The sequence below is a fragment of the Ceratotherium simum genome, chromosome 13 (assembly GCF_057802395.1).
Source record: "Ceratotherium simum simum isolate JZ-2026a chromosome 13, ASM5780239v1, whole genome shotgun sequence".
Lineage (NCBI taxonomy): Eukaryota > Metazoa > Chordata > Mammalia > Perissodactyla > Rhinocerotidae > Ceratotherium > Ceratotherium simum.
The window spans coordinates 2005280-2031209 of record NC_141912.1 but is presented as its reverse complement, the minus strand read 5'-3'; the positions used below and the strand labels follow the sequence as shown (position 1 = coordinate 2031209).

At 37.4% G+C, this 25930-nt stretch overlaps 1 protein-coding gene across 2 annotated transcripts in view; it reads left to right on the top strand.

Moving 5' to 3' along the window:
• Nucleotides 1-25930, top strand: part of GMDS (GDP-mannose 4,6-dehydratase) — a 619043-nt gene that overhangs the window by 276767 nt on the left and 316346 nt on the right. The window lies entirely within an intron of this gene.

The window sequence follows — 25930 nt, the reverse complement described above, 5'->3', positions numbered from 1 at the left end:
TTTGAGATCAGTTCTTTTTTTTTTTTTTTTTTAATTTTTATTTATTTATTTTTTTCCCCCAATGCCCCAGTAGATAGTTGTATGTCATAGTTGCACAGCCTTCTGGTTGCTGTATGTGGGACACGGCCTCAGCATGGCCGGAGAAGCGGTGTGTCGGTGCGCGCCCGGGATCCGAACCCGGGCCGCCAGCAGCGGAGCGCGCGCACTTAACCGCTAAGCCACAGGGCCAGCCCATCAGTTCTTATATTTAGAATTATTATCAGTTTTTTTCAGAAAACCATATTTCTTTGCATTGGCTTGTTGCTTTTTCGTAGCTGTTGTTGACATTGTTAGCAACATGCTAATTCTCCTATTCCAAATATTAGGTTTTAATAAGAAAATGTGTTCTCCTAGCATTATTTCTGATTTATTGAAGCATGAGAAATCTTTACAAAACATGTGCACTCTTTACAAAGTAGAAATTATCTATATAATCTAATTCTAAGAAGTTTTATTAAATTTCACTATTATTTAGCCTTTGAGCTTGAGAATAAGTGAGAAGTCCAATGTTATAAGTGTTTCATCCCCAACAATTAGTAATACTTATAACTTTTTCAATAAATTTTATGTGACTATATAGCCACATAATTAAACCAACAAGTCATGAAGAAAGATTAAAGTGACAGATTTGTAAAGGTATCTTTAGTGTCAATACATTTTTATTTTATAATTGCATAAGTTAAAAATTCCCATGATGGGCTGTTAAAGCACAAGAACCCAGCCTGTCGTCTCTGTTGCCCAAAAGGAACACAAGTTAACAAGCAGCCAGAAACATTTCTGTAATTAATTTTGTGGTTCTGAGTGTCCTTAGTAGAGGGGAAAGGAAAAGGAAGATCTTAGTTGTCCTTGCCTATAGTATTTGGTATGCTCAAGGAGTCTGTTCAGTAAACCATAGTCCTTGCCTCGTTAGTCACAAACATACTTATACACATTGGGTTTCTGTGCTTTTCAACCCTCAACTTTTCCACTTGCAAAAAAATAAATAAAAGTCAATTGTTTTGGATCAGGTTAGGATAGGGAAAAGCATTCTTAGTTGTAGAATGAAAAGATAAATTTAAATATAACCCCCCCCCAAAATAATTCTCTATTTGCATATCTTGTAATGAGAACTATTTTTTGTCTGTCAATGTTAATCACTTTCCTTTTTGAAAAATTTATTTTAAAAGTAATACTTTTTTATTTAAAAGAAAAGTAAACAGTAGAGGAGGGTATAGGAGAAATGTAAAAGCTCCCTCCCTCACACAGACTCCCAGCCCTGTCCTCAGGCCCACTGTTAACATTCCTTCAGAAATATCCCAAGTATCTTTATCTTAAACATACAAATAGGATTATTCTGTACATAATATTTTACATCTAGGGCTTTTTTTAAATGTCTGTTAAATACTTGACCTTGTAGCATACACCACTTCGTTTTGTTTTATTATATATCTGGAAATCAATGCTATCTCATTTTTTATTTCATTTATATAATCAAATAATGAAAAATTATAGAGGTATATGTGGAAATGATTTAAGACTTATTTGATAAGATATCTAATACTTAATACTTATAGCATTTTGTGAAACTTGAAAATTAATTTTCATATTAAATTAATCTGATAATAATGTTGTTGTTTTGTCGTGCTTAATTGTTAGTTTCCGAGGGGATGTTTTGCCAGGCTGAGTATTCCTTAATGGTAGGACTGTATTTTATTATTAAATCTCTAGCATGTAAAACAGTACCTATCTGCTCATAAGCATTCAATAACTATTTTTAAATGAACAAACATGAATATTTCATGTTTCAGTAAAACTTTACTGACTTGAAAGCTAGATCTGTCTGAATTAGAGAACAGTAGGAATTTATAGGATAGTTTTTTTTTTAAATTTTTTGTTTATTGCAGTAACATTGGTTTATAACATTGTGTAAATTTCAGGTGTACATCATTATACTTCTATTTCTGCATAGATTACATCATGTTCACCACCCAAATACTAATTACAACCCATCACCACACACATGTACCGAATTATCCCTTTTGCCCTCTTCCCTCCCCCCTTCCCCTCTGGTAACCACCAATCCAATCTCTGTCCCTATGTGTTTGTTTTTTGTTGTTATTATCTACTACTTAATGAAGGAAATCATACGGTATTTGACCTTCTCCCTCTGACTTATTTCACTTTGCATTATAGGATAGTTTTAAATAAATGTTGTTTTACTGATTCCATGCATGTAGTAATTGAAGATAACAAGCTATTTTGAAGTAACGATTCAGTCTAATTTACTTTAATAAATAGATAAAATTCATTTTTAATTAATCTTAGTTTGTATACCTGTAACTGCTGTAGTACTTTAATGAGTTTCTTTTCTTTTTTTTTTTTTTTTTTTTTGTGAGGGAGATCAGCCCTGAGCTAACATCCATGCTAATCCTCCTCTTTTTGCTGAGGAAGACTGGCTCTGAGCTAACATCTACTGCCAATCCTCCTCCTTTTTTTTCTTCCCCAAAGCCCCAGTAGATAGTTGTATGTCGTAGTTGCACATCCTTTTAATTGCTGTATGTGGGACGCGGCCTCAGCATGGCCGGAGAAGCGGTGCGTCGGTGCGCACCTGGGATCCGAACCCGGGCCGCCAGCAGCAGAGCGCGTGCACTTGACCGCTAAGCCACCGGGCCGGCCCGAGTTTATTTTCTTAAGTACGCTGTGTATTTATACGTCAGTTCTCTTTTGCCCTATTATCGCAGGGAGCACTTTTTTTCTAGATGATGCAAGGGTAAACATCAGTCTAATCTAGGGTGTATCTTCACAAACGCCCAATTAGTAGAGCCAAAACTTATGCAGCTTTTTTGGGACGTGTAGTTTTTCTCTAACGAAAAGTAATTAACGAAAATTAACGTTTTGACTGTGTGAATAACATTCCATGAGAATTTTTGACTTTAAAAAGTATGGAAGAACTATTTTTTAATATAAAGGTATTCTAGACCAGAGGTTGGCCAGCTATGCCTTGTGGGCCAAATCCAGCCTATCAGCCTGCTTTTGTAGGAGAACAGCCACACCCATCTGTTTGTATATTGTCTATGGCTGCTTTCACAGTAGAGTCCTGTGGCCTGCAAAGCCTAAAATATTTACTCTCTGGCCCTTTAAGAAAACATTTGCTGGCCCCAGCTTAGAATATTTAGATCCTCAACATCAAGAAACTTTCAACTGTGTTTTATATGGGTTTCTTCCAAAGTAACAAGACAGTCATATAGAAAGATTTCTGATAAACATTCAAGTCAAAGAGGGTCAATAGTTAACCCATCCATAAACAGAATTCCTGAAGTATTTTGGCAGCTGGGGTTCTACTATGCTTTTACTGAAGTACTGAGGTGTGGAACCAAATAAACTAGTAACTGATTGAAGATCTGTAGCATCGTTCATCGCAACAACCCCCACTCCAAAGTTTGACACTTTTTCATTATGTTTTTGACTATATTATGTGTCTTTTCTCCATTGCAACCCTTTGGGGTTTTCTTTTTAAGTATACTTATTTTGTTTTGTTATGAGAAGTGTATAATACCGCTAAAGATATTTGCGATCACCTGTGGTTGGCACAGAATTAACAGTTGAAAATCATCGATCTAGGGAATAAAGCTAGTAATCCAAGGACTTGGCCTCTGTTTCCCTCAGTCAGCCATCTAGTCATTCTTTCAGTTAGGGCAGGGTGATTGATATGCTCATGCTTTAGGTTTGCTTTTTATAAAGTGAACCCACTTGAGTAATGTTTACTACAAATGAGTAATGAATAGTACTTAAAATTCTTGAATTGTAGGTCCATAAAGGCACAAAAAGTGTGTATCATCATATCTTACATGCATAACTACTACTGTGTATTATATAATGATATTCACAGATATTAACAAAGTACTTTTATTCATGAGCACTCAACTTCTTAAAATAAAAAATTGCCTGCTATCCTTTTTCTGACTAAAAGAGTAGTTGCTTTATGAATAACTTGCACAAAACTGGACATGTACCTGAAAAACTTTTTCCTCTCGTATTGTTTCTCCAAACCTGAAATTCTTTAGCTGACTGTTCTTTTTACATATCTCTATATCTATAGGTACATAAATCCAGGGTTCTGTTTGCCACAAATGTGGCTATGGTATCACCTTTCTTTTGGAAATATGGATTTATATATTCTCTATTTAGGAAATAATGGCTGTGTTTATTGTCTAGAACTATTAAATTTCTGTGAGGAAAGTGTCATGTACAAAAAATTGTTTTGCTTTTGTTGCTAAGTTTCTTTGAAAAGCTGATCAGGTAATAAACTGTGATGATACAAAGCTATTAACTATGTAAGTTAAACTATGAAAAAATACTGAGATATTTTTTAATTACTTTAAAGTAGCTTGTGAATAAGGATATTAGAGTTTCTTTTCAAATATATTGTTTATCAGTAATAAAATCTACTCTTAAATTTAAGATTATTCTACAAACCAGAACATTAGAAGTAAGCCTATTAGTAAAGCTAGCAGTAATATTTCTAGTTCTGATTGTTTATTACTTTAGAAAATAAAGTAACAGGAACACCTACTATTCATCACCTGGATAATTGAACCATTTTGCTAATTATATTTTATTTTTATATCAGCAGATTACTTTGAAGTATCACAAATACAAATTTTCTGACCTTTAAAAAATTATAAATAACGTTTATGTATTGTAAATAAAATACTATATTGCAAATTAAGAAAACATTTTGCATGATTACTAAAAGTGAACAAAAAAGAGGGATATCCTACCTTCTAGTTTCAGAAGATAGAATAATCAAATGATTAAATTAAGCTCGTCTTGATTTCTTGGCTTTGGTGATTATAGCCATCATTAAGTGATTATAGCCATTATAGCCATGATTAAATGATTAAGGGTGAAATGCACATAATATTGATCATTGTTTTTGGAAATGTGACTTTTGTATTTTTTATGTGAGTGTACAATTATTGTCTTAGGTTCCTACAGCTAAAGAATGGTGTAGTTTTCTGAGAGAATTCCCAGAGTCTATGTCCTTGAGAAGAAAGCTGGCACCAGGAGTGCACTTGGTGAAAGTTCTCTGCTGTCTTGTTTTGGCAGGTGGGGCTCAAGTATCTGCCGGCTCACAGTGGTGGGGTCTGTTTACTTTTGACTCTCACTTGGGTCCCACTGGTTTTGGAGAAGGAGGTCAAGTTTAAGAATTTTAGTATTTTTATGAGGATATTTTTCTTAGATTGACTCACGTTAATGTGTAGATCATTAGGTCAGTCTGGACAATATAGTGTCTACTACTTCCAGAATCAACTGAAGAAGTAAAGTTAGGCTAAGTGAACCTACCTCGTTACCATTACTTTACTAACAGTAGTCACATGTGATGACTGGCTTCATTCCTTGGATACCTTTAGCCTGAGTAGGAAATCACGGTCCATGTTGACAGTGTTATTTTGTCCATTCTCCTCCCACTCTTCTTCTTCTTCTTTTTTTAAGTTTTTAAGAATAGAATCTTTACTCATCTCTGGATGAAGTATTATCTCTTCTCAGTAGGTTTTCTCCTTTTCTTTCTCCTTCAATATTTGACTGACCCCTGAATGATGCTTTCTTTCACGTGCGATGTGTAACTATGCTACCTTCTCTATGATCATGGAGCCTTATAAAGAGACTCCATCACTGCCTTCTCCCTCCAGGAGCACTTCAGTTGCTGGACTCACTATTTTCTCTAGAGGCTGGTGCATGTATGTGCTTATTTTATTTCCTATTTCTTTCTTAGTCGAGAAGAACTTTTTATCATTTGCCAGCTGAGGGAATCAGAGTAGTTTGGCCATTATCATCATCATCATCATGACCAAGCATTATAATAGTAAAAAATATTATACCCATGAGCTGTTTTTGTTGCATTTGATATAGTGATTTAATATTCTAAAGGTACTTTTAGAGACATTTTGACTAACTTGTTTAACTTACCCATTTCTTTATGTGTATGTGGAAATTCATACATACTTCTGTTTTTTCTAACTTTTTAATTTAAAAATGTATGTTAACCCATTAGATAATATCTTTGAAAGATCTTTTAGGGAACAGACAGTTGACATCCACCTGGATGTATTCTCCCCAAATACCATGAGAATTTGTGAGATAGAGAGGAATTTAAAGTCATTCCATCCCATTTATTTCATCAATGAGGAAACTGAAGCAGCATGAGATTGAGTTGTCCAAGGTCACAAACTAACAGATGTCAACACTGAGGCTAGAAATAATCCAGGGGATGGGAGGAATGACATAAACGTTGTTCATATTTGTAGAAATAGTGTGTATGTGAATTTTAGAGTTGAAACTGGAGGAAATCAACCCCATGAGGCAGAGCTGGTCCTTGTATTATGGAATGAAGCAAGTGCAGAAGTTGGAAATTTATCTGAATCGCTCTTATCTTTTATAAAAGGCATTAATTATTTGGTTAAAGGCAATATTCCTTTCAGATGTTTAGCAGAAATAATCATAATAAAAACATTAGTTTTATAGTATTTAAATATAAATGTGATATGAAGCAAATAACTTGAGTGTCACCAAGAAGTTGGCAATGAGACGAAATAGAACTAATACAAAATACATTAAAAATCATGTGAAAATAAGAAGTTATAAAGTACTTTAAGTATATCCATAATGAACAGTTTAAGACTACCGCAAATGGATGGTATACCACTACTGTTTAGATATTGAGCCATTTTTAGATGACATAGCACATTCCTCTAAATATGGGCTTCATAAGAAATCGTATATATCAGTCTAAACACAGTATTCACCTGACTGAGAGAATGTGACATTTTAAGGTTCATGAACTTGTGGTTTTGAGTTTTTAGACTTGAGTTTTTTTTTTAGCTGCCAAGTGTTTTGCTTCTTAAAATGTCTAACAGTACTTAATATCATAAATTATTCTTCAGATTTTTTAAAACTATAATTCATATAAAAATTACTTAAGTCATAGTAAAATTTTGGATAATTTTCCCCTTTGTTCATTTTTTCTACAGATTGTTCTTTATTCATTGCTGTGAAGATAAGGTTAATACTCGAGCATAGTGGTTCTCAACTGAAAGTAGAGGAATGAGGGTGCGGAGAGTATGACTTTGCCTCCCAGAGGACATGTGACAATATCTGGAGATATTTTTGGTTGTCACAACTGGAGGTGAGGGGGTGCTACCAGCATCTGGTGGGGAGCAGCCAGCGATGCTCCTAAACATCCTACAATGCACAACAGCCCCAACAGCAAAGAGTTATCCAGCCCAAAATGTCAGTAGTGCTAAGGGTGAGAACCCCTGCTGTAGAATTTCAGCCTCAAATGTTGTTGTCACCAAATCTAAATGAATGTCATCTGTAAGACTAGGATCTTTTTCTTTACATATTTCTTTTAACTTTGCAGTACATCCTTCACAGAGCTTTAGCAAACATTTATCTAAACACAGGAGAAAAAAAATCTGATTTAAATACCTCCATGTGAAACTATGTAGGCCTTAGATACTCTGGTCTACTGCAGGTCAGACCCAAGTCAGAGAAGCCCAGAGAAGAGTTGTTATTTCAGGGCTCTCCTAATCATTTGGGGCTGAATTCTCACTTTAGTGACACACTGGTCCACAGAACCCTGTCAGGATGGGTCCATGACCTTCCCTCCACCTCCAAAATAAGTGAGCATATTTATTTTTTCTTATAAATTACAGCAAGAACAAGATTTTCCTTTGGGGACAAAGGAACGTGGCTGTAAAGTCCATATTCTGCCTTTGGTATAAGACAACCATTAAAATGGATTCGAAGTAGTCTTTCAATGCATAGAATTACAGTAATATTAGTGTGAGAGGTTCACTGTAAATGAGAATTTTCCTTTAAAATTATTCAAATTCATAGATATTTTAGTACTTTAGAGGATAGCAGAATGCATGATATAAATGAAATAACTGGAACTTGCTTTATTTAATCCCAGCAGGCAGAAAGCACTTCTCGAAAGTGTGTGTATATATGTAAATAAAATAATCTTTTTAAAAATCACTAAGTTAGTATTTGCCAGTCTGAATAGCAAGTTAAAATCATACTGCTACAGAAATATCAAGAAACAGGCAAATCAATATCAAACAGCCCAATATTTATTTGTTTCTCTCTATTAAAGGTGCTCTGTGGTTTTTTTAGATGAACATCATAACCTTCATTTATTGAAAAAAATTTTACCTGTCCATTGTGAAAGCAGGGGATGAAGTGATCTCATGTTAGAGTTCAGCAGAGTGTTACAGGTTTTACGCAATACCATTTTGTCTATGTGTAAATGGTTAGATTGTTGGCCACTCACCTAGGTTCTAGGTGGCCTTTCTGGTTGTGCACAAAGTGACATCATCTGGTTTACTATTACATTTGTAGACTGTGATACTTCACAGATGACATGTAACTTGGAGATCACAGAGCTGCCTGTCTGTATTATTCTCTGAGGAGAGATGAGGTGTAATTGCTTAAACATGAAAGACTTTTGAAACAATACTTGGTCTAATTGAGGTGGTTATTACCACTAAATAAAGTCCTCCCCACCTACTGAGGTGAGACTTCTGGGATTGTTAAATTGACTTTTTTTAATGTTTTGAAATTTCTTTGCATTTACATTTGAAACCAAACTGACAACTATCTGGTCTCACATAGCACTACTCCCACAGTGTAAGCAGGCAGTGTACACAGCAGTTAAGAGTACATTAGGCCACTCAGAGCCAGGCCTGGATGGAGTCAGCTTGGCCGTGTTACTAACTCAGATCTCAGTTTTCTCTTCTCTATTGATGATAATGCCTACCTAACAGGCGCATTGTGAGGATCAATGAGACAATACATATTACTTAGCTGTGAGTTTATTGTAAAAGTAAAATAGGAGAGTGAACGTGAAAAAGATTAATACAGTTCCTGGTAGATTTTGAACACTTGTTTGTTTCTTTTTCCCTCCTCTTTTCATCTCTCTTCTTGTATTTTCAATGCTGAGTCCTAGAGTATTAGTTTCTTTACTCCTCCCCTTCTAAGGTGAAAGACTCTTTTGGAGCCAATCCTATTAGTGGGATTCTGGTGGCTACTGGCATAAGACTGGGACAGTGAGAAATGTGAATGAATCCAGCAGGCCCTGCCAAATAGAGATGGTTTTGAATGGAAAACTGAGACTATATTAATGATGTTTACAAATGAATTAGAGTAGTCACTGAGACATCCATGAATTGCAAAAAGAAAAAATGTAAGTAGTATTGGAGAATTGCTGGAATCATGGGAAAAGCCATTTACAAATGAGATTCTTTCTGGCTGTTAAACCAGTGTACATTTAAATTAGAGAAGTCAAAAAAAGTTGATGATGAATATGGAAGGATTATGGGTAAACATCAAAGGCCTATGGAAAACTTTTGGGAAAATTAATGAAACCTTCAAGTATTTTAAAATATGATTCACATATTTTTATTAATGGTCCTGTGAGAATCTTACATGAAATACAAAATGTTGTTTTGTCAAAAAAATTACAAACCAGAAAGAAAACCCCACTTTTTTGCTATACTAAGGAAAAAACACGTTAAGTGCAATATAATTTAAATTTTATTAATTATAAGATAAATTGCAAATTTTTTTCAAAATGGCATTTTTTCTCAAAATTTAGTTTGAGTCAAAGCTTTCTTTTTCACTATTTATTATGGAATTTTATTCCCCTTTTTAATTGGTTCAGGTTCAGGTAAGGAGATAGAAGTATTCAACTCCTTGGATTCAATCCAGGTTCCACCACTTACTAAATAGGGACTTTTGGCAAGTTTCTCAGTCTCTCTGAACCGTAGTTTTCTCATCTGTAAAATGGGATAATAATAGTCTTCACTTAGGGTTGTTGTGAGCATTAAAGAAAATATTGTAAGTAAAGTTATTAGCACATTATTATTAGTATTACCACCACTCCTACTAATGGTGCATTTGGAGAAGGAGGATCAGTTTGTGCCACCTCACAATTTAAAATGTAGTAATAATAAAAAGGAATAATAAAGGGGAAAATTTATAAAGGGATAGACAACTGTCTTTCCTGAATAAAGAAGTTAAGCATTCAGAGCTTGGTAACTGGTAATTAAGGTAGATAAGATGTAATAAAGTAGTTCACAGAATACTGAATATGAAGTATTGGTAAAAATAATGTTCTGCACTTCTCTTACTTAGGGGATGTTTAATTCCCAAAGTTCATTTAAAGAGCAGAAAAGATTCTTTTAGATAAAGGATTTAAAACCCGTGTTACTGGGGCCAGCTTGGTGGCGCAAGGGGTTAAGTGCCCGAGCTCCGCTGTAGCGGCCCGGGGTTCACCGGTTCGGATCCTGCTTGCGTACCGACGCACCGCTTGGCAAGCCATGCTGTGGCAGTGTCCCATATAAAATGGAGGAAGATGGGCATGGATGTTAGCCCCGGGCCAGTCTTCTTCAGCAAAAAAGAGGAGGATTGGCAGATGTTAGCTCAGGGCCGATCTTCCTCACACACACACAAAAAAATCCCATATTTGTGTCCTCTGATCACCCTTTGCAGAAGAAAACTTATTTTATAAGAAAATACTGGTTGCAAAGAAAGAAAAAGAGGTCAGAAAAGAGGCACAGCACTGCGGATCTATAATAAGCGTTCTGGGAAGCTCAATGGAGGAACCTAAGCCTTGCATAAAAACCAGCTGATAATGACTCAGTACTTAAAGACTGCATTTGGGCAGTGTATAAGCGAATACTAAAATGTAATGATAAACTTCTGGGAACAAAACCAGCAGGGCAGACCAGCCTGCAAGGGACACATTAAGGAGAATCTGCCTGGGACAGAACAGTTCCTTAGGTTAAGATCGTTGTGTGTGTTTTGGGGGTGAGGGGACATTGGAGATTTTTGCCAGAACCAGTGAATATCCTTTATAGTTTGTTAGACAGTTGCAAATACGCTTATAGCAAGTGTGGTCTAAGCTTAGCCTGAACTAAGATTAAGAGTGGAATTGGCAACCCCTTGAAGTGGTTGCCAATAACTTAGGTATGAGAAACGAGAGACGGTGCAAAGTGAGGGCAGATTGGCTTTTTTTTTTTTTAATGAAATTTGTGAATCTGGGGACACAAGAAATACTCTTTTGGGGATCAGATTACAAACTGAGACCATGAATTGGGAGGGGGGATCTCCCCCACTTCCATGTGAATTGAGGGAGATGCATCACTCTGTGGAACCTCAAGACTTGTGCAGCTCTGAACTCTCAGGGGGTCAGGAGCCCCTGTGGCAAGTAGAGTTCTTATAGAGGATACTGGTGACTGTGGTTCCTCCCTCAAGTGAGAACTTTAGACAACTGGTTTTGAGGATATTTAACATCTCCCAGGAACTCCTAGAATGTTGGGAGTCAGCATGTAGGGGTAAATCAGCAAAAGTTGGACTCTAATGCTACTCTGACTTCCTTTACAGTTAGCAGTTGATGGGATCCTGAGGCATCCAGTTACCTAAATACATTTAAGTTTTACTTGGATCTAATTAGAGTTTGGGCTCAACCACTCTCAACAGATCCTTTTGCCGTCTTCATACATTCCTGGTTTAATGAATACTTCCAGGTATTGTTATACAGACATTCCTGGTCTGGACAGACCCTGATGATGGGTAGAGTAAAAATTCCCAGAGTGAGCAAAAGTTTATGTTAAAAAAGGCTTATTTCTGCCAGAATAAGCATATTATTACAATAAAACTTTTAAAACATCTAGTAAGTTTACTATTTATTAAAAGGCGCTAAAGCAGGATGTACATGAGGATAAGTAGCCCATAATGGGATGCAATTAAGGAAGTGAAAATATAATCTGATCACAAAGAAACACTTCCTGGCCATGAGAAAGGTAGGGATGCAGCATGGTTTTATCAATGAAACAGGGGAAGCCCCAATGCTCCCAAGATGTTAAAGAAGGCTGGGCTGAAGTACACAGGAAACGTCTCAACCCTGGCCCAGGTGCCTCTTAAAATCCTAACAATGAATTTGTACTAAAGGAGCAAAACCTTTTTTTAAGGAAGAGGAATGAGTTTCTCGGAGGGGCACTGATTAATTTTATCAGAGGAAGACAAAATGAGTATCATTAAGAACCTTAGTGCTAGTATACTCATGTGGATAGCCACAGGACTGTACACTCTCAGAAGTTTGTAATAGACATTTAATCTGAAGTACGAGACATTTAGGAATGTTTCCTAGACCTGCAAACAAAAGGGAAATATTCTTTATGGGAAGCAAATATAAGGCAGAGAACTGAAAATACAAAAAAATGAATCTAATCTACTCTTCTATGCCCAGCACTATAATGAGCTAATATACTATATATGAAAAAAATGACTTGTGTACTTCTCTCTAACAGATAAACAGGAAAACTTGGTAGACACAGCTGAATATCACTCTGTTAATTAAGATTGATGGTTTTGAAAATGAATTTGCTTTTCTAGAATGGATTTGAGGGTGGGGATTGCAGGAGTTAAGTGCTCCCCTTATACCTCAGGATCTGGATTGCATCTCCATTAGAAGGAGGGTTTCCTAGGGGTGGTTACCATTCACTTAGAAACCTTACCTAGTTGGCATCCAGGTTGGCTGCCCTGCCAGACACTCCTTCTTTCCTTCAGGTGGGATGAACACACCCTGTGGCCACTTCCCCTAAGGCCTCTGACATTAGCTTGATGTTTGTAGCATATTCTCTTTTTCCTCAGCTGGATTCCAAGTGCTTCTAAGACTGGAATTTTTAAGCACAAATCATTCTTGAGAAGTATGAAGGGCTCCTGAGCTAATAGCTTGCATTTTTAAGAAGTTTTAACTTATGGGACTGTTAGTAATACTAATAATGATTGTGGTAACATGGCAGCTAACACTAATTCAGCTCTTACCATGTGTAAGATACTCTCTTTTTCACTCATTTCTTTTAATCCTCGTAATAAAACTGTGAAGTCAGTATGGTTATAAAGAGATAGAAGTTTAGAGAGATTCAGTTACCCTCCCTAGTAAATGAAGGGTACAGGGTTTGAACCCATGCAGCTTGACTCTAGAACCCCTGCAATTATCCACTACGTTACACTGGCTCCCGAGGTGGCCTGTCTCTCAGTGACACTTCATTTCCCAAAATGAGCTTCATTTTAGTCGCATCAGCCCCGTTTTTTTTACCTTCAGATTTTTCCTCAAGACTTTTATTTGTGTTTGACATTTTTTTGTTTCTTCTTTACTTTCCTGGCTTTTCTTTTTTAGTTTTGCTAAATCCTAAATTTAATTAGTGAAAAAATGAAATGACGAAGCAAAGTATGGAAGCAAATTCTTTCACCTGAATTTTGTCACATAGTTGATATGAAAACTGGGGTCATATATGACTAAGCTATGTTGTAACTCAGTCTATTAACGTTCAAAAACTGTTTCATGGTATTTAGTTTATAGAAACTATCCAGGGACTACTATATCAATGATAATGCTGAATGATAGCTACTCTCATGTTTTAGAATTCTTTATATATATTTTATATGATTATTAAATCTTCTTTTTTGTTGATAGCGACAATATTTGTCCTTAGAAGCTGATTTGAAGAATACTGGGTTATGCAACTCACAGATATTGCTTTCATGCAAATCAGATAAGGGCCTCAAGAGCAGTATGTGCAGACTCTGAAATTCAAGGCAAGACACCTTGGACCAAAAAAAGATGTGTGTAACAGTTTATCTCTTTGCATATTATGGTCTAGTGTCAGCATGTCTCAAACATCTTTTCTAACATTGACTATTAGTCAGAGTTCCCCAGAGAAACAGAACCAATAGGAGATATCTATACATATATAAGATTTGTTATAAAGACTTGGCTCATGATTATGGAGCCTGAGAAGTCGTATGATCTGCTATGAGCAAGCTGGAGACCCAGCTGTAGTTCCAGTCCAAGTCCAAAGGCCTGAGAACCAAGGGAGCTCATAGTGTAAGTCCCAGTCTGAGGGCAGGAGAAGACCAATGTTCCAGCTGAAGCACTCAGGCATAGAGAGAGGGAATTCTCCTTTAAGGGGTTAAATGAGGCCCACCCACATTAGAAAGGGCAGTGTGTTCCCACATTAGAAAGGGCAGTGTGTTTTACTCAGTCTACTGATTCAATCAAATGGCTAATCTCACTGGAAACACCCTCACAGACACACCCAGAAATGATGTTTAGCCAAATATCTTGGTGCCCCTGGCCTGGTCAAGTTGACATGTAAAATTAACCATCATCCTGACTGAATGCTTTTTTTTTCCATTACCTAAATTTCCAGAAAATGGAACTTATGCTTCACCGCCTGTTGTAGTGCAGACATGCTTTCTGTCACTGCTCAGGCATGTCTTCCTGTGTGCTCAGCAGGCTACCTAGGCCTCCAGCTGAAAATCTCAAATAGATAAGGAATCTCAAGAAGGTATAGATAGTGGTAGAGGAAAAAGACTATGTAACAAATAAGAAAGTCGTACTTTCCTTGCCTTGTGTTTTCCCATTCTTTAATATTATACATATATTCCATATCAGCAATTTAGGCACTGTTTACTGACTGGCACACAATACTTAGAAGTCATGCTTTGTTTCTAGTTATTCTTGCCCTTGCAATCTGACCGTTCTTGAAAAATATTTCATAAACTGAAGTCCGAACCAAGTATTAGCAACAGTTATTACAGAGGAGGCAATGTTACTTGCTTTACTTGGGTGAAAAAGTATGATTTGTTTTTAGGATATTGCATATATTTACTTTTCTGTGACAGGAGAGACTAACAGAAACTGCATCATGAGAGCCAAGTAAGATTATCGTGGAAGGAGACACAATTGCTTCATTTTATAGACGTTTGTCTTATCCCCATTTTCTATCAGATGAATAATTTGAATCAAAGGCCTTTTGAAGGTTTTCTTACTTTGCAGCCTTTACACTGGAATGGCGATAAGCCAATACTGTTTTTTTAAAGTTACTTTGAACATGATATTTATATGAAGTGGCCCTGCTTTACCTCTCAAATATCACTACAGTTCTGAGTCAACACGGAAGCTAAAGAAACTTAATCAGAGAGATTTAAGTACAAGCATTGTAAAATAGAAGTACAAACGTTGTCATTCTGTGAAATAGCTCTGTATGTCAATTCTGAAATACAGCCCAAACATAATATACAATGATGTGAGATAGTCATTTTTTAATGTTAATAAATCATTCCTATAAAAAGGAGTTGATTTCAAAAGATGATATATTTTCTCTATATTATTCCCATGCATTTTTCATTCTCAAATAAATTGAATGTATGCTCCCATGACAGAAAGTTTGATCCTTCTGCATTATATTCCTCATCTCTCCCTTCCCTCTCCGCACTCCCCACCTCCTACTGTAGAGGTAAAAGTAGTAGACAGAGGTCCTGACAAACATGGAGGCCGAGAAGACATTCTGACTAAAATGTGTCAGAAGAGAGACAAGCTGATTAGTATGACCAGATAATTTTTTTGTCATTTACTGATATCTATGATACTATCTTTATATGCTTACTGGTGTATATGTCCTTGTACAACAAACATACCAGTTTAAGAGTTTAATCATTCCTGAGAATCTGGAATTGTAGCAAAAGAAATCAAAAAGCTAAGTTTATTATGTACTAAACTTACCAATGAAAAGATATATTACTCTTTAAACTGTTGAATTCCCCTACTCCTTTCTTTCCCTATTCAGAAAATGTTTATTGAACACCTATCATGTCATATGCACTATAGTAGACACTGGTGAAAGAGATGAAGAATATAATGCTTGTCTTTAAAAATCTCACAGTGGAGATAACTAAACTAAAAAATACAATGGAGTATAATGAAAGTAGGCAGACATGCAAGGGGTGATTGAGGAGCACTGAGGAGTAACAGCTCAGCCCTTATCAATGGGAAGACTCAGGAAATCCTTCCAACAAGGTGATATTTGAAGTGTGACAGTTGGGTAGCAAAATGTGGATAAAGATGTTTCTCACAGAGAGGCAAGGATGTGCAGAGAAGGAGAAGGGACCCAGGATTGCTGAGGGACCTGCACACAGTTGGATGTGGCTGGAGAGAACTGTGAGGTGAGAAAGGGGCAGGAGGAGAAGGTGGCAGATGATGGATCACACAGCAATATTGTTACCATTGAAGAAACAGAGGGTTGTGATCCAATTTGCATTTAGAAACCATAAGTTTTTAGAACAGATTGGAGGGAAAAGATACTCAGGGCGAGAAGAGCATCTGGTGGCAATGGCAGTAATCCAGAGAGGAAAATGGTAAGGGCCTGCACCAAATGGAATCATTTACTGAGTTGGGGCTGGTGCATCTAGGAGGAATCTACGTTTGGCAAATGCAATGATACCTACACTAGGGTTAAGCAAAATAGTTAAAAATAGATGGTGAGTTGGATGGATGTTACCCAAGTGTGTGAATGGCAGAGATGTATCTAGCCTGACTTCAGGGACAGCTAGATCCAGAGACTCAGATATCTTCAGAGTGCTCTCTCTTTGTTCTTTGTCTCCATTTTTCTTTCTGTCTTGGTTTCATCTCTTCAAACCACTTTCTCTGTGAAGCCAGAACTAGGGTCACCACCAGCTTCAGTCTCACTACCCTGAAGGAAAAAGATTTTCTCCCTCAACTCTATTTGGAAAAGACCTGGGGAAGGGCTCTAACTGGCCTGCCTTGATCGGGTGTCCATGCCTCACCCAATTACTATAGTGAGGAGAGTATGGTTCTTTGGGTCAACTTGGGTTAGGCTCATATTCTTGTATAAATCAGTGCAGTCAGAGAGGCAGAGTCGGGCTGTTGCCATTAGGACCGTGCAAAGAATGAAACACAAAAATTCTCTTGGGAGAATCCACAAATTAGACAGCCACCCCTATCATGTTCTACTAGAGGTTGGATTTGGGAGTTCTGTAGGAATGTCTAAGAGGTAGAGTCAGCAGAACTTGAGCAGTTGACTGGAGGGTGTGAATGAGAAAGGAGTCAAAGAGGACTCACAGGGCCGGCCCTGTGGCTTGGTGGTTAAGTGCGCACGCTGCAATGCTGGTGGCCCGGGTTCGGATCCCGGGTGCGCATCGAGGCACCACTTCTCCGTCCATCCTGGGGCCGAGTCCCACATGCAGCAACTGGAGGGATGTGCAGCTATGGCATACGACTGTCTGCTGGGGCTTTGGGGGGAAAAGATAAAATGGATGAAATCTTAAAAAGAGGACTCACAGGCACCTGGGTAGATGGTGAGCCCAGTCACCAAGCAATGACATCCAAAAAGTCATGTCAACTGAGGTCAAGGAGATGTGAGAGAGGTAAGGGTTATATCCCATGAGGTGACCAGGAGGAAGACCTGACTGGGAACTTGCAGTCACATAAAATGATTACCAGGCAGCAAGAATTTAGCTTGAGTTGGAGAGCATAATTAGAATAGCTGTGTGATTGTTCTTCCACAGTACTCAGAGGCCACGGCGTGGGAGGAAAGACACTGGAAAGAGATTGATTTGAGGTTTTGCGGAGTATATGAAGTGGAATAGCTAAGAGAACAAAGGAATTAGAGGCATTAGCAACAAAATGGTCGAAGTGATGGATCATAGTATGAAAAGGAAGGACATAAAGGAGCTACCATGTGCATGGAGAACAGGAGTAGTGCTGCTGTGAGGGTGGACATGATGGACATGGAGGATGAGTCCTGTAGCAAAGTGGGGCGTTTGTTTAAGATTTGATGGGGGAATAGCAGCCCTCAGACGGGAAACTCTGCACGCTGTTTATCTGGATTTGTATTCTCTCTGCCCTGTCTCCTGTGCCTGTGGGTGAGCTGTCTGTAGAGCTCACCATACGTCCACTAGCTCCTGTCTGTAATCCCCTCTGCAAAGACATGATCCCAGCAATTTTCACCTCTCTTGGATCAATTTCTCCCTCATCACTAAATCTTTCCCTTCAGCATGCAAAGATGCTGCTTTTTCTCCGAATCTTGAAATAAAATGCTCTCAATCTCACCTCCTTCTCTACCTTATAGCAAAAGTCCTCAAAGAAATTGTTTATATTCATTGTCTTCACAATCTCTCCTCCATTCTCTCTTGAACCCTCTCAGTCGCCGGACTTTTGTCCACATTCCTCTGAAGCTCTCTTCCCCGACCTGCTGTCGTGGTGATTAACAACCTCCTGGGCACGTGCTTTCCAGGCTTTCAGGATGCCTTCACACTCTTGTTTTCCTTCAGCCTCCCTGCTTTCTCCTTTTTGGTCATCATTGCTGCTTCCTCCTCATCTGTTTGACCTCTAAACATTGTAGTGTCAGTGGATTCAGTTCTTGGACAATTTCTTGCTTCTTGCTCACTTCCCTCTCTTGGTGGTCTCAGCTGGCCTCAGGACTTGAAATACCATCCACACATCGATGGTTCCCAAATGTGTGCTTTCACCTAGAACCTCCTTGGGAGGCCAGACTCATATATTCACTTTGACTGTAGACAAAGACTCACCCTGTCTCATCATGATTTAAATATTTCATGTTTATTAGTTCCCTGATAGTTTGGTCAGTGTATCAAATGAATAGAGCAACTTAAAATAACACAGTGTATCTGTGGGTAAGGTTAGCATTTAGATATAAATTTATTTTAATTTTGTGGGATTTTGTCTTTGTCAGGGTTTGTTTGTTTGACTAAAACAGTGGTTCTCAATGGGGCAGTTTTTCTCCCTAGGGGAAAAATTTATGGAGATATTTTTGGTTGTCACGAGTCGGGAGGGGGTGCTACTAGCATCTAGTGGGTAAAAGCCAGGAATGCTGTTAAATGCTCTGTAATGTACAGGACAGCCCCCAACAAAAAAGAATTATCCAGCCCCAAATGTCAGTAGTGCCAAAGTTGAGAAACCCTAAAGTGAGGATTTATGAATTTGAATGATCTGACTCTCAGTAAAAAACGCATTGAGCATTTGATGCAAATAGCAAAATGATTTAAACTTTTCTCTTTAAACACATATTTATGAATAGTTGCCAAAAGATGGTAGCTATCCTCGACAAATGCACATTGTGAATGGTCCTCTTGTAGGCCTGAGGTTCCTTTAAGCATGCCTGTTGGATTTTGAGTACCTGCAGTTAAATAGTGTTGCTCTTGGCAGAACTTGGTGAGCAAATGAGGTATGAGCTCTCTGATCTCTGTAGTCTGCTCAGTCAGCCGTGACCTTCCCAGTGTCTCTTCTTTCTACACTCTGTCTGCACCGAACCGTGGCCCAGGCAGTTCTCAGTGGCGTGGCCAGAGATTACCGCAGGGAGTAAATGCAGGGCCCCAAGGTGGAGGTTCATGCGGGGTTCAGGGTAAATTGGAATGATTTCTGTTTTCCAGTGAATATCGTCCAAACTCTTTGTACTTTAACTCCAAAAATATCTTAAATCATAAGCTTTTGGATGACGTGCTGGGCAATGGAATAGGATTTTTATTAGAGAAATTGCGGTTACTTCAAATATTATTTGGATGCTGATAGGGATAAATTTTACATATATGTATATGTATGCACTCACACACAATCATGTGTACATGTACACATACAAACTAAAAATTGCCACACACTCAGAGCACTTCGCTTCTTAGATGTTAGACAGTTTAATTGCAGAGCCGTAGTGAAACATACATTTGAAAAAGAAGTAATTTTGTTTAATATGATAAGCAGATTAATTTTTCCTAGTAGGAGTTACTGTATCTCCTTCAGTGTTTCTTCCTTTAGTTTCACTTGATCATCATAAAATGTCCAATGTTGCATTTTGTATTAAAAAAAAAAGAACTCTATTGAAGTAACACATTGTGGTAAAGATCGTGATTTAATATATGATTTAATTCTTTAATTTCAATAAGTGTGCTACTATTCATGTCTTAAAGTTTAATATGCCAATAATTTAAGGTATATGTTTTATAAATTTTGTCAGTTCTTTTCCTTCAATTTTCGTTTTAGAAGATATTTGACTATGGGAATATTATGTTGGTGTACTTTGATATTATAGTAGAAAGTTTAAATTAATAAGGAATATGTATAATTATGCACACATACACATTGATGTAAGGATTAGACATAAGAACAAAGCCAGGAAGTTAGGAATTTGGCTTTAATTCTATATCTGAGCTGCCTCCTGTGTATTGGTGCTGCAGTGGTCTCACGGTTGGTCTTGATCATCTGTCCGTACAGGAAGTAAGGCCCAGTGTAAAGGGGAAGAAACACAAAGACAAGATGATCTTGTGGTTCAGAATTTCATAGGGAAAAAATATGTAGTTTGCCTGGTATGTGAAATAATTATTACAGGTAATTGTATTTGAGCCAGAGAAATAGTGTGAGCAAAAAAACAGTGAGACAAATTTCAGGTTTATTCATATATATATATATATTTTTTTTCATTGTACAGACATACTCCATAGAAAAGAAAACATAAAAATCAAATTTTTCTGGATGTCTAACATGAAAATAAAAATAAATATATGCAGGGTGGCACAGTTATTCACAAATTCATCCAGATGTGCAGAGCAAATAAGTTTATTTCTCCAAACCTGTCTTTGTCTTCCTGACCGTTTCCTCCCACTGGTAGGGGGGACCACTGGGGCCAGCACAGTAGTGCCCAGTCCTGTTCACTCAGCGTGAGACAGCCTCTTTAATTGGAACGCGCAGGGTTTGTTGTTGGGCGGCAACACAGTGGAGGAGCAGCGCTGTGCTGACCTGGGGCCATGGAAGAGGACGAAGGTCGCAGGGTTAGTGTCCTGGCCTCCCTCAGAAACAAAGTCAGACCCTTTCAGGAAGAGACCATCCTTCTCAGAGATGTCCTATGGTTTCTAAGAGAGTTCAGATTACTAAACATGAATTCTTAGTGTCAGCAAATGCACAAAGACACAAACTTCACTCAAAGTCAGCAGAAATAACCAGAAATTAGTCCCCCAAGAACTTTGGATATTGGAATTATCAAATTCAGAATACAAAAGTACTACGACATGTTTAAATAAATAAAACAATAACTGATAAAAAATGAACAAGCAACAACAATATAAAGATGCCCAGGCAGATTTGAAAAAGAGAGAGAACTTTAAATTATGAAAAAAATAATTATGGAAATAAAGAATTAAATGGCTGACTTAAAGATTAGACAGCTGAGGGAAGAGTAGATGGATCTAAGGAAGTTACCCAGAATATTGCAGAGAAGGGCAAAAAAAAAAATTACAAAAAAGTGAAACTAAGAGATTGGAAGGTAAAATAAGAAAGTCTAACAGTCTTCTCTGGAAGGAAATAGGAAGAGAAAAGAAAATAAAAAGAAGAAAATAGAGTGAAGAAGAGGCAATGTTTGGCAAGATGGTTGCTGAGAAATTTCCAGACCCGATATAAGAGACACAGAGCCAGTAGTACCATGTACACCAAGCAGAAAACCGTGTCTAGACACATGGAATTGAAACTCCAGAATACCAGAGACAGAGAGAGCATCTTTAAAAAGAGGAAAAAAGATGACCTACAAAGGAATTACAGTGAGACTGGCTACACGCTTATCAATAGCAAAACATGGAAACCCAAGACAGTGGAATGATACCTTTAGCATGCTAAGAGAAAATAGTTTTCAAGGAATTGTATGATTAACAAAAACTGTCTTTCAAATATGAGCCAGATAGTGTCTCTACATTACAGGAACTTCTAAAGTTCGTTTTAAGGAGAAAGGAAATTATGCCAGAAGAAAGATTCAAGAAGGAATGATGAGAAAGGAAATTGGTAAATACAATAGTCACTTTTATTTTTTTTTCTTTTTTCTTTTATTTATGTATTTTTTTTAATTTTTTGTTTATTGCAGTAACATTGGTTTATAACATTGTAAAAATTTCAGGTGTACATCATTGTACTTCTATTTCTGCATAGATTACATCATGTTCACCACCAAAATACTAATTACAACCCATCACCACACACATGTACCGAATAATCCCTTTCACCCTCCTCCCTCCCCCCTTCCCCTCTGGTAACCACCAATCCAATCTGTGTTTGTTTATTGTTGTTATTATCTACTACTCAATGAAGGAAATCATACGGAAGTCATATTTGACCTTCTCCCTCTGACTTATTTCACTTTGCATTATACCCTCAATGTCCATCCATGTTGTCACAAATGGATTTCATCGTTTCTTATGGCTGAGTAGTATTCCATTGTGTATATATAAAACATCTTCTTTATCCATTCGTCCCTTGATGGGCACTTAGGTTGCTTCCAAGTCTTGGCTATTGTGAATAACGGTGCAATGAACACAGAGGTGCATGTACCTTTGCAAATTGGTGTTTTCAAGTTCTTTGGATAAATACCCAACAGTGGAATAGCTGGATCATATGGTAGTTCTATCCTTGATTTTTTGAGGAATCTCCATACTGTTTTCCATAGTGGCGGCACCAGTTTGCAGTCCCACCAGCAGTGTATGAGAGTTCCCTTCTCTCCACATCCTCTCCAACACATGTTGTTTCCTGTCTTGTTAATTGTAGCGATTCTGACGGGCGTGAGGTGATATCTCATTGTAGTTTTGATTTGCATTTCCCTGATAGTTAGTGATTTTGAACATCTTTTCATGTGTCTGTTGGCCATCTGTATATCTTCTTTGGAGAAATGTCTGTTCAGGTCTTTTGCCCATTTTTTAATTGGGTTGTTAGTTTTTTTGTTGTTGAGATGCATGAGTTCTTTATATATTTTGGAGATTAAGCCCTTATCAGAAGTATGGTTTGCAAATATCTTCTCCCAATTGTTAGGTTGTCTTTTCGTTTTGTTGATGGTTTCCTTTGCTGTGCAGAAGATTTTTAGTTTGATGTAGTCCCATTTGTTTATTTTTTCTATTGTTTCTCTTGCCCGGTCAGACATGATGCTTGAAAATATGTTGCTAAGACCAATGTCGAAGAGCGTACTGCCTATGTTTTCTTCTAGAAGTTTCACAGTTTCAGGTCTTACATTCAAGTCTTTAATCCATTTGGAGTTAATTTTTGTGTATAGTGTAAGGTAAGGGTCTACTTTCATTTTTTTGCATGTGGCTATCCAGTTTTCCCAACACCATTTGTTGAAGAGACTTTCTTTTCCCCATTGTATGTTCTTGGCTCCTTTGTCAAAGATTAGCTGTCCACAGATGTGTGGGTTTATTTCTGGGCTTTCGATTCTATTCCATTGATCTGTGTGTCTGTTTTTGTGCCAGTACCATGCTGTTTTGGTTACTATAGCTTTGTAGTATATTTTGAAATCAGGAAGTGTGATACCTCCAGCTTTGTTCTTTTTTCTCAGGATTCCTTTAGCTATTCGGGGTCTTTGTTGTTCCATATAAATTTTAGGATTCTTTGTTCTATTTCTGTGAAAAATGTTGTTGGAACTTTGGTAGGGATTGCATTGAATCTATAGATGGCTTTAGGAAGTATGGACATCTTAACTATGTTAATTCTTCCAATCCAAGAGCACGGAATATCTTTCCATTTCTTTGTGTCTTCTTCAGTTTCTTTCAGAAATGTTTTATAGTTTTCGGTGTACAGATCTTTCACCTCTTTGGTTAAGTTTATTCCTAGGTATTTTACTCTTTTTGTTGCAATTGTACATGGGATGGTATTCTTAATTTCTCTTTCCGCTACTTTGTTGTTAGTGTACAGAAATGCAACTGATTTTTGTATGTTGGTTTTGTATCCTGCAACTTTACCATATTCGTTTATTACTTCTAAAAGTTTTCTGGTGGATTCTTTAGGGTTTTCTATATATAAAATCATGTCATCTGCAAATAGTGACAGTTTCACTTCTTCCTTTCCAATTTGGATCCCTTTTATTTCTTTCTCTTGCCTGATTGCTCTGGCTAGGACTTCCAATACTATGTTAAATCGGAGTGGTGACAGTGGGCATCCTTGTCTGGTTCCTGTTCTTAGAGGGATAGCTTTCAGTTTTTCACCATTGAGGATGATATTAGCTGTGGGTTTCTCATATATGGTCTTTATTATGTTGAGGTACTTTCCTTCTATCCCCATTTTATTCAGAGTTATCATAAATGGATGCTGTATCTTGTCAAATGCTTTCTCTGCATCTATTGAGATGATCATGTGACTTTTGTTCTTCATTTTATTAATGTGGTGTATTACGTTGATTGATTTGCGAATGTTAAACCATCCCTGCATCCCTTGAATAAATCCCACTTGATCATGGTGTATAATCTTTTTAACGTATTGTTGTATGCGATTTGCTAGTATTTTGTTGAGAATTTTTGCCTCAATGTTCTTCAGTGATATTGGCCTGTAATTTTCTTTTTTTGTGTTGTCCTTGTCTGCTTTTGGTATCAGGGTAATGTCTTCATAGAATGAGTTAGGGAGCTTCCCCCCGTCCTCAATTTTTGGAAGAGTCTGAGAAGGATAGGTATTAAGTCTTCTTTGAATGTTTGGTAGAATTCCCCAGGGAAGCCTTCTGGTCCTGGACTTTTATTTTTGGGGAGGTTTGTGATTACTGTTTCGATCTCCTTACTGGTGATTGGTCTATTCAAATTCTCTACTTCTTCTTGATCCAGTTTTGGAAGGTTGTATGATTCTAAGAATTTATCCATTTCTTCCAGATTGTCAAATTGGTTGGCATATAGCTTTTCATAGTATTCTCTTATAATCTTTTGTATTTCTGAGGTGTCTGTTGTAACCTCTCCTCTTTCATTTCTGATTTTACTTATTTGTGCCTTCTGTCTTTTTTTATTGGTGAGTCTAGCTACAGCTTTGTCAATTTTGTTGATCTTTTCAAAGAACAAGCTCTTGGTTTTATTAATTTTTTCTTTTTTTTTTTTGTCTCTATTTCATTTATTTCTGCTCTGATTTTTATTGTTTCCCTTCTTCTACTGATTTTGGGCTTTGTTTGTTCTTCTTTTTCCAGCTCCTTTAGGTGCATTGTTAGATTGTTTGTTTGAGATTTTTCTTGTTTGTTGAGATAGGCACTAGTCACTTTTAAATTAATCTTTTACAACTGGAGACTCTGTTTGACTATTGTGCTCATGAAAGATACATAATTACCCTTAAAATGATATTAAAATAATATAACAATGCCTGATGCAATTTTTATCATATTTTCTCAAATATTGTAATCTTTGATCCTTGTAGTGGGTTGAGTGGTAGCCACAAAAAGGTATATCCACATCCTGTTTCCCAGAACTTGTGAATGTGACCTTATTTGGAAAAAGAATCTTTGCAGGTGGAATTAAGTTAAGGATCTTGAGATGAAGAGATCATCCTGGATTACCTGGGTGGATCCTAAATCCACTGACAAGCATTCTTATAAGAAACAGAAGAGGTGAAGACCCGGATGCACAGAGGAGAAGGTGATGTGAAGATGGAGGCAGAGATTGAAGTGACGCAGCCACAAGCCAAGAATGCCTGGAGCCATCAGACTCAGAGAGAGGCAAAGAAACAGTCCTCCCCACCTCCCAGAAGGAGCATGGCCCTGTTGAATTTCAGACTGATGGTCTCCAGAACTGTGAGAGAAAAAATTTCAGTTGTTTTAAGCCACCAATTTGTAGTAACGTGTTATGGCAGCCACAGGAAATTAATACTATTCTTAAAGATTTAATTTATACTTTCCTAAATGTTATAGCCAGTTTTTCTAGGTATGCCATCTTCCCTTGTTTCTCTTTGAGATGGCTTCTGGTTATATGGGACACAGATGTGGCTTATTTGACCTTGTGTTGACAAGGGGGCAACTGGCATCCTCAGGCTCATGTGGTGCACTTTGTGGACCTGCTGGTCTCAGCTGCAGAGTTGCTGGTACAAGCTACTCCCTTGCCTGATGGCCAGGGAGGTGGTACTAGCCCCAGACCTGGCTCTTCCTAGTGTCTACTGCTGATAAAATTCAGGAACTTCTCTTTCCATAGGTTCCCCGCATGAGTCAGCCTCTCTCCATCCCTCACTGGCATTATGGACTGTAAACCTGCTGCCTCATCTTGC